Here is a 9,954-nt window from a genome sequence, read left to right on the forward strand (position 1 = left end):
TCAAGAAATTCTATAAAACTGCTTGTATGGTTTATTACCCATTCATCTCCAAAATAACCTTCACCAGAATGGAGAGGAAGGTGAAGAGGGGCCATGCAGGAATTCAACCTTCAAACATGTTATCATCTCATTCAGATAGATGCTAGCCTACAAAAGATGGACTCATACACGGATACTCCAGGGGACCGCTGCATCTAAAAGGCTCAAGGGACAACATAAAATATCTGTGCACAGGTCTTGTACACAAGAACACTTCTCTCTATTAATTCTTAAAGCCCATTAGCTACGTTCATGAAGGAAGTACTACCTTCCAGGTAGGAGAATGAAGAAAATTAAAGGTCTATTTTTAAAATAATTTCAAATATTAAGAAATAAAATAAATGAAGCATTGGGGAAATATTCTAGCTGCTGTCTGGCCCATGGTCACTGTTGACAGACTGTTTACTTACATAGGGGTCAGAGATGTAATCAGAGCCTTAAAAAAGTACAAAGGAGACCAGTAAAAAATGAAATAACATAAGCACTAAACGCCATTCTTACCCACTGAAGACCTTCTTTGGAGACATTCAAAATTATGATGTCAGTGGAAACAATTCAAGTTTAAGTAAAACCTAAGTGCTAGCACAGGCCTCCATAATGAACTCTATGGTGTTCCTAATGTGAAAAGCAAAATGGGGGTGCACTGTAGTTTCCCCACCTAGGACCACAGCCCAAGTCCTTCCAAACAGACTTGTTGGCACGAGGCATGTGAAGTCGAAACAAGTGCCTCCTGAATGGATAGTCCTCTTGTCTGGAAAATATGAAGGACCTTCTAATTATCCTTGTTTCCCTTTGTCTAGAGTCTAGACTCTAGAAGGTTCTCTTCCAGGCATCTCACAATAGCATCTTTTCCCTCTCAGAATCTGTAGTCTTCCTTTTCCTTGTTTCTCTGGGGTCTGTCATTTCCCTTTCCCTATGGAGCAAGGATATTTACTTGGTTAAATTGCAATTATGTCTCACGCCTACTGACGTTCCTTCTTCTCCCTCCATCATTTCTTCCTTCCCATGGAAGGGAGTCAGGCTACCCAAGAAAATAAAGAATGTCTCAGGAAGAGTGGATTTTTCTTTTTTCAAAATATTTTTTTCTTAATGCAGGTGCAACAGATGCAAAACCTTAAAGGTCTTATCCATTAAAAAAAAAAAATTACATTATATACACAGTGCCTCAATAGCCTGCTGATGCTCCTCAGGACCCAAGTGAAGCCCAGCCATTGCAAAGATCACTAGCAATTTCATTTTCTTATAAAAAAAAAAGTTTTAGTTCTCAAAAGGTTAACAAATGATTCCTCTGGTATAATTTACTAAAAGAAAGAAAGACAGACAGACACACACACACACACACACACACACACAAAATCTGAATACTTCAGATTGAAGCTCTAACAACAACAAAAGTAGTTTATCAATTCTGTTCTTACTGGAGACACAATTTAAGTAACCTATTGTGCATTTCATTCATAAATAATTGATCACTGAGTCCAAGCGGCCACGCTTTCTAACGTGTCTAAATCAACAGGAGGCAGGACTCAGTGCAAGGGCTCACCATTAGCTCAACTAAATTTTTGTCAAGAGTATATGAACGGCATGGTTAATATTTAATTGAGCTTATAACCCAGAAACGCTCTGTCATCTACTTCACTGCAATGGTACACTAGGCTCATGTTGGTCTGTGTTCCTCTTTTTAGTAAAAAGAAAAAAAAACTGTTTAAATTTCACATGAATGAAGCACTTTTAGAAACTGACTAAGTTTTAAAGTGCTCTATGATCCCACCCTTAAATCCAGAATGGCCATTTATAGACAGACTGACACCCTCCTCCCGCCTTCCACCCTCCAAGAACAATTGTACAGGTTTTCCATCTCTGACTCTCCATGACAGTCCAGGAGGCCAGAGAACAATGGGTGGGTTTCCTCTAGTGGCTGCTTGAGAGTTCTGGGGTGTGAAAGGCTCTCCTGGCAGATTAGGCTGATACTGCATATTCAAGCACATACAATGATGTGTTTGTCATTGCCATTGACCTTTGTCTCTGAAGTTTCCTGACAACCTTCCACAGTTATTGACATTACAAATACCAGCAACCACGCGCAGGGCAAAGTATAACCTTTCATTTACCTTCATGTCCCTCAAATGACTTGTGTGGGGAGTTTCAACAAAAGCGGCAAACAATGATACTGTTGATTTCTTCCCCCTTAACTTGCTAAAATGTTTTTCCATTTTCCTCTTGTTCTCAGAAAATCATGCCAATAACTCTCTACAAAGGAAACGATTTCAAATGAATACAGGTAATTAGAAGTGTCAAGAAATCAGCAAAGTAGGGTGTCTGCCATCCTTTCTGTGGAAAGAGTGCCAGATTCTCTTTCAAAAAGGTCTTTGTCATTTTTTTAATAGAAGGTAATTAATGTAGACTACAGTAGAATACTCAGGATCCCAGTCGCTTGTCTTTCTTGCCACAGAAATGGGACCATAAAGATGTTTTGATATCTAGAAACAATCTTCTGGGGTTATTTAAAAATGACTTTTAATTACAAAAGTAGTCCTTTTACTCTTTTCATTTTAAAAGGAAAAAAAGGATTTAGAAAGAACATATTTATTAGAAGACAAAGGAAAGAAAGTTTTAAAGGAAAAATTCTCTGGAAAGTAAAACAGGATTTGCTTCAACTGACAAGACTTGGGGTCGCTCTACATTAACCTATAATCTCCAGTTCTTCTAAGAGTAAGAGAAATAGCGTGCCTACTGTCCTACCGAATACAATCACACTTCTGACACTATGATACCATGGGCGAGATGGGGTTTGTGTTTCTCAACAACGAAAGCTGAAGTGACTATTTGGTGCAATTAAAGTCCTCTCCCCTAACCTTAGGCAGATGTAGTAGCTCAGTGGGAAGATGACATTCCTTAGTATGCACTAGGCCTTGGGTTCAATCCTCAGCAGGAGCTGGGTAGCATCCTTCCATGAGATCATGTTTAGAACCATCCCCATTCATTTGAGAGGAGAGTGAAACTGAAGTCAATCCTAAATTTACCCACAAGCTACCGTGTGCTGTTGTGTACTGTGCAGATACAATGAGGCTTCTCAGGGCGTTAGCTGTACTTCCATGTGCACTTTAATCTCCATAGGATGTTTCCTATCTTAAGAGACTATAGTCTCTATCACAATTATAGCCTAAAAACCTTGATGTGAGAAATTAAAAATCATGAGGTCATTTCAATATAGACTTTAATATTGAAATATTGATCAATTTAGGACCGTTAGAAAAGTACACCTAGCCCCATAACCACAGTGATCCAAGTTGCTTAAGCCATGGTCTGATTTTAAATACAGGCATGTAAATAACAACCCAAGAAGTAGGCTCATTAAGCATTTCTTCCTAGAAATAAGATACAGTGGGGAAACACATTCAAACTCTTCTAAGAAATCTTTCTCAGCACAACAAATGAGATAAAGTTCCATTTTCCTTCTTAAGCCCCTATTTTGAGATTATATTCTTTTGTAGAATCCATTCCATTGATCAGTCAAATAAAACATGAAATCTTAATTAATGTGTTAATCATATGTTATATCATTTACCCAGTATATACTGGGAAAATCAGAATTGATTGTATTTTAATGGATAAATCAGACAATCAAATCAAATTTTCAGAAACAATAAACCTGGCAAATTTAGAAAAAAAATACTATATTACACACAGGCATGAATTTTAAAAGTGAGTGTTAAAGTGATGCCTAAAATGTAAAACATTTACCTTTAACATTTTGCCTTCTATTTGTGATATTGCAAAGTGTCACAGAATCATTCCTAATAGATATACCTCCAAAAGGTAAGAAAGTACTAAAATATAAATTTAGTCAGATTGATTCAGGCGCAAGCAAGTTTAAATGCCATGGGTCCAACATTAGATTGTGACAAAGGTACAATTATCAGGGGCTGTTTAATGCTAAAGGACAACAAATTATAGACTTGAAACTGGAATGAACTCAGAATTATAAAAATCAAGAGCCAGGGTATAGGATAAGGTCAAGCAGAAGGAAGGGGTGAGCACTGGAAGGAGCAGTATGTGAGGGGCACAGCAGGTGTCAGTCAGACTTGGAGTGAAGCAACATTGCTTCCTCTATTAAAGAACTCATGTTCCTTTAGCTCAGAACAGAGGTGGCCAGGAGAATCAACCATGTGTGGCAGATCTGAGCAACTTGTGTTGCCTGGTCTCTCCAGCCCTGCCATCTTGGTGAATATTATCACTCTGCTTTTTCAGAGCAAATGATACAAAAACACTTACCTACAGTCAGAGGATACTAGAATAGTTCAACTAGAACGGCAGATGGATCTGTATCTTATCCTTTGCTGCCTTTCTTACTTGAGAAAGAATAACTGTACAAAGGGACAGAGCATTAATTTGTGTGTGTGTGTGTGTGTGTGTGTGTGTGTGTGTGTGTGTGTGTGTGAGAGAGAGAGAGAGAGAGAGAGAGAGAGAGAGAGAGAGAGAGAGAGGTACATGATCCACTTCTGTTGTTGATTTTCAAGTTTTCTCTTAAAGAAAAAATGTCCTTATTGATTAAGCCATGCCAAAAGTAATAGAAAAACATTAACAGCATTCAAACACAAGATTGCTAGATCTGCTTTGTTGTATATTGTGTGTTGTGTATTATATGTTGTATAAAGTCTAAATAGAGTCATTCGTAGTAAATAGTTGTTAACAGACAATGCTCTCACTCTTGCAGGGACTATACATGTTTCAGTCATCTTTATTCTCCATCCCAAAAATACATCGACACACACTAGCTCAAATAACACCTTTTACAGCAACTAGTTCACCTGGAACACCTTCAAAAGCATCCTTTATTTTACATGCTTAGGAACATGTACCAGTTTTTAATCTGTATTTATAATTACCCCAGATTCCTGCTAATTCATTTACTCAGTATATTAGGTTCTCGAAGCACTTTGGCTTATTCTTTAAGATTCATATAGATGTTCTCATAAATATATAATTACAGATAAAATCTACACTTAGATTTCCTAGTCAAGTCATAGCTTCCAAATCATAAGTTGCTAACATTTACTTTTGTCCTTTAGTTGAGCAAAATGAAAGTTATGGAATCATCTAGATCTACCTTTACTCCCCTTCCCTCATGGAGGTAGGATATGCTATTTGAATAAGGTTGGCCATGCCAATAATTCTAATTCGTGATAGAACATTATTCTTCAACATGTACATCTGGCAGAGTGTTTGCTTATAGGTTATAGGTATAGGTTATAAAACCAGAAAAGGGTGATGAAAAGGAAAAGGGGGTGTTAAAGACAGGTTAGAGAAGAGAAAACAGAGTACCAGCTCATGTGTGTGCGTGTGACATGAAGGTAGAAGGCTTGTGGGAGAGTAGAAAGAGAACCAGCTGGAAAGTCAGGAGAGTGAGGAGAAGATGAATAGGGAAAGAGGAGCAACAAAAACAAAGTCTATATGAAAAATCCCATAATGAAACCCATTAAGCAGGGCAGTGGTGGCGTAAGCCTTTAATCCCAGCACTTGGGAGATAGAGGCAGGCAGATTTCTGAGTTCGAGGCCAGCCTGGTCTACAGAATGAGTTCCAGGACAGCCAGGGGCTATACAGAGAAACCCTGTCTTGAAAAACCAAAAAAAAAAAAAAAAAAAAAAAAAAAAAAAAAAAAGAAGAAGAAGAAGAAAGAAAGAGAGAGAGAGAAAGAAAGAAAAGAAACCCATTGCCATATAATTTATATCTAAAAAATAATTTAAAAATTATTAAAAGCTAAAGCATATAGCTCTCCTTCAGTAAATATTAATTTAAACACTACATTGGGACAAGCAATCAGTAACATATAATGCAGTGCTTTACCACAGATGTCCCTGTGCATCAACATTTATTACTGTATTGTGCACAGTAGCTAAGACGGGACCTCCCAGAGGTCCATGAATGAACAGATGAGCGAGCAAGGAAATCACAATGGGGTTTTATTTGGTTGCAAAGAAAAATAAAATTATGACATATGCAGGAAAATGAATGACAGTGAAACTTATTTCAACAAAATATGACAGTCTCAGACATACAAATATTGCATATTTTCTCTCATTATATAACAGAATCTCAAACATATTATATATATATATATAAAGAGAAAGAGAAAAAGCATGAAGTAGAATACAAAAAAAAGGTAATGGGTTGACAGACAAATTATGTTTTCCTTTAGATAATGTACTGTATAATACATATTACATACATACATACGTGTGTGTGTATGTATGTGTGTGTGTGTGTGTATGTGTGTGTGTGGTGTGATTTCATGAAAGCAGAAAAAGGACACTATTCAGAGGAGGTATTGAAAGAGAAATTAACATGAGCAAAATACAAAAAATACAATTATATGTATGTACACATATATGAGTCTGTGTAATGAAGGCCATTTTTTTATAATAAAAATGTTTTAAATTTTATAAGGATAGCATTCATGTTATCTGTTTTTGGAATTCAATTTTATACAACCCCTTTAACGCAAGCAAAGTAAAGGCAGGACAATCTATCAATATTTGAAAACATCTAGAACCATGTTGAACTTCAAGCCGTAACTGCTACTACCCAACCTACTGCCCCTTATATGTATTTATAACCTCCTCTCTCAACACAAGAAACAAAAGCCTGTTGACTCCCAGTTTCTCCTGATTCTCCCATCTATATTCTAGTAACTGTGTTAAACAATGAAGTAATGGAGTCAGATGACATTAATCTTTCTATAAAAAAACCTGAACTGAATTTGCAAGGGTGTTGGAAATTCAGCATCTGAGAAGGCACTATGAAAAACAATTTGTATCTTCCCGAAATGTTAATCCAACATTTTATTCAATCTTACTTCCCAGTTCATATTCCTAGTCTCTACACTAGCATTTGTACCTAGGCACCTGTAACTGCCTTGTTCGCTAGCTGTGCCCCTTTGGAGATCCATACTGCACAGTGATGTTTCCAAGGATAAATCAAATGATATTTTCCCTCTGCTCAGAAATCATCAAGGATGTGCGTATTTCTTAGGCTTACCCAGCCTGCTTATATGGTGTGGTGTGCATAGACTATTTTCTTCCTAAGAAGTTATATTATTTCCCTGACTCACTAAACCCCTACCTTAGAGTCTTCAAAAAACATTGCTTCTTTACTATTATCGCACCCTTTCCTTAGGTCTGGCCCTCAAAGGATAATGTCAGAAGTGCCACCTTAGGCTCTTGTTAAAATGCAGACTCTGGTTTAGCAGGTCTAGGCTGGGACTGAAGTTTCCGTACCTCCAGGAAGCTCTTGGCCAGTGCTTCTGGCTTCAGCTCTAACTCTACTAGTCTGGGGATGCTCTTCAGGATTCCAAGTCTAGGCCACTTTCTTTTGACATGTGCTCTCATAAATCTGCTTCTCTTTCCATATTCATCATAATAATCCAGAACTAATAATACTATTTAATAACTACAGACTAATAAAGGTTCAATGGCTATTTCATCTCTTATTACACACTCCATAAAAACAAAGAGCAATTTTACTTATTACTGAGTCCTCACTGACTAGCAAGATCCTAGGACCATAAAACATATTTGGTAAGTTTCTGGAAAGATGGCTCAGTGATTATATAATGCTCTTTCAGAAGACCTGAGTTCAATTCCCAGCGCCTATACTGAGAGGTTCACAACTGGCTGCGACTCCAGGTCCTGGGGGATCTGATGCCTCTGGTATCCATGGATAGGACTGCACTGAACATGCACATACTACCCACATAAACACACAAGCATACACATAACTAAAATTAGAAAGAAGGATTGAATAAATAATTACAAAATGAATTAAGGCTAGAAGGGTGGACACATGTTGTAAATCATTGATATTTAGTATAATGCAGGGTTTGAAGGTTTTTGGTGAAATGAGAGCTATGCAGCCTATCACTTTCTTTCTTATTTGTTTGTTTGTTTGTTTATCTTGTCAATTAGAAAATTTCCAAAAAGTCCCTTCTATGGTAATAATTAACTTAATACCCATGTTTTGGTTTTCAATTTTAATAACCTTGCTTCTATTTTTCTACTGTGACTCTTTGTGGTATTATAACCTTAACTGTCTAATTCATTGATGTTTTAGGGGGAAATGGTTTTACTTTGACAGTTGTAAATAAGACACACCAAGTACATTGTCATAATTAGCTACAGATATAAAACATGGGTTCTGGAATTTCACAAATAACTAGGATAACTGACTCCTACCTTTATGAATTAATATAAGTATGGCCTTAGAAAAGTAGCTTTCACCTTCTATTTAATGAGGTAATAAGGTTTAAATTAAATGTGTTTAGAAACAATACTGGACCTCCACATTGTAAAAACTCAAAAAGTTGCAATTTTCTAATTTTTTTATTGCTAATGGATACAAGTAGTTATAAAACTTGTTTTCATATGGCCTTGTCATTTATCTTAGACTATAGATTCAGAGTATTCCATTAGCTTAGACTTCTAAAACCTGACTCAAGTAGACTCAAAATTGAAGCACACTATGAATGAATCTTTTTAAAAAAAAGTTCTACATAATATTGACTTATGTGCAAATCACACTACACACAGTGTAATTGATTGATTTGCACAAAGGCATAAAGCCAGCCAGTGGAAGTAAAAAGTATACCTTCAGCATAAAATCCAAAACTAATTACTATTTCAATAATTTTTGATTCCCCAATAATGCCCTAATAGTCAACATTGAATATCAAGATATTGAGAAAAGGGTTTGAATCACTGATTGTAAATCTTATACAATAATAAATAAAGTTGGGCAATTTATATTGAAGATACTTGTCCACAGCCGAAGATGCTATGAAAGCACCCTCCAATTCTGAAGGACTGGGAGTAGTGCCCTGAGCAAAGCTTCTATTCAAAGCATACTCGGTGTGCCGGCTCCCTCTGTGTAAAAAGCACTTAAGTTTAACTGCACCTTAGAGCTAGTTGATGATCAGCATAAAATGTAACAACGAGGCAAAATTTGGCATTTAAAAAGAGGGGCCTTACTGTCTACAAGCAGGGGCCTGGCGGGTACTGCCAAGATGGGAGGTATAAGGACAGAACAGGATAAAGGCCTCAGAAAGTTCTAAATAGGTCCTCTTCACACAGCCTTTGGCTGATCTCAAAGTAGACTTTTTAAAATATGAGAGAGAACAAAAAAAGGGGGTGGGATTAGAAAATATCTTTTCCCTATTAGCAAAAGTTAATCTCAGAGCACAGTAGGGTTTTATGTACGTTTTCATTGCAGTCAGATTAGATGAAATAGAAACAAATCATTCATAAGAAAAAGCTTGAAGTGGCCAGAACTCCTGTGAGATTAAAGAGCTGTTACATTTTCCACTTGATGCTTTCAGCTTTATATCTGTTTCTCACAAGTCTTTAAATAGGAGGAGAGTAAAAAAAAAAAAAAAAAAAAAAAAAAATTAAGGGAGAGAAAATATTGATTTGAGTCAGAAAACCTGTCATGCTTCTACCCAAAATTAAAATTCAGAGTATCTGGGCTCATAAATAAAGAGGTGTCAATGCTTCTTCCCTACAAGAAACTTGAACTGGCTTTTACTTACCTCCACAAAATGCACCTCAACTCAGTAAGCCCTTAGGTGAGTTCAAATCCTCTCTCTTGCTGTCTGTCCTCTTCCCCAGCAGGGCCTCTGCAGCCAAACTTTGGTGGAATGACCAAAGCTCCCCTTTCATTCTGTTTTAAGATTTCCAGGCTGTGCACGAACCTGTTCTTCTAAAGCTCAATTCCATTCAAATCAGGAGAAGGGGACAAGTTCTCTCTTGTATGATGAGGCTTTAAAAGCATGCATATTGCTTCCACAAATGTGCAGATCCCTTCAAATCAGAAGAATTCCATACAAAAAAAATTCTTCCATGAAAAGAGAAAAGACAAAAAAA

The 9,954-nt window shown here is 36.8% G+C and overlaps 1 long non-coding RNA gene across 1 annotated transcript in view; it reads right to left on the reverse strand.

Moving 5' to 3' along the window:
* The window catches only part of LOC116090669, a 22,817-nt gene that overhangs the window by 10,402 nt on the left and 2,461 nt on the right, over positions 1-9,954 (reverse strand). The window contains exon 2 of the long non-coding RNA XR_004118773.1: positions 9,621-9,925. This is a non-coding gene — a long non-coding RNA (uncharacterized LOC116090669). The remainder of the gene's footprint in view (positions 1-9,620; positions 9,926-9,954) is intronic.

Source organism: Mastomys coucha, unplaced genomic scaffold (genome assembly GCF_008632895.1).
Source record: "Mastomys coucha isolate ucsf_1 unplaced genomic scaffold, UCSF_Mcou_1 pScaffold15, whole genome shotgun sequence".
Taxonomy (NCBI): Eukaryota; Metazoa; Chordata; class Mammalia; order Rodentia; family Muridae; genus Mastomys; species Mastomys coucha.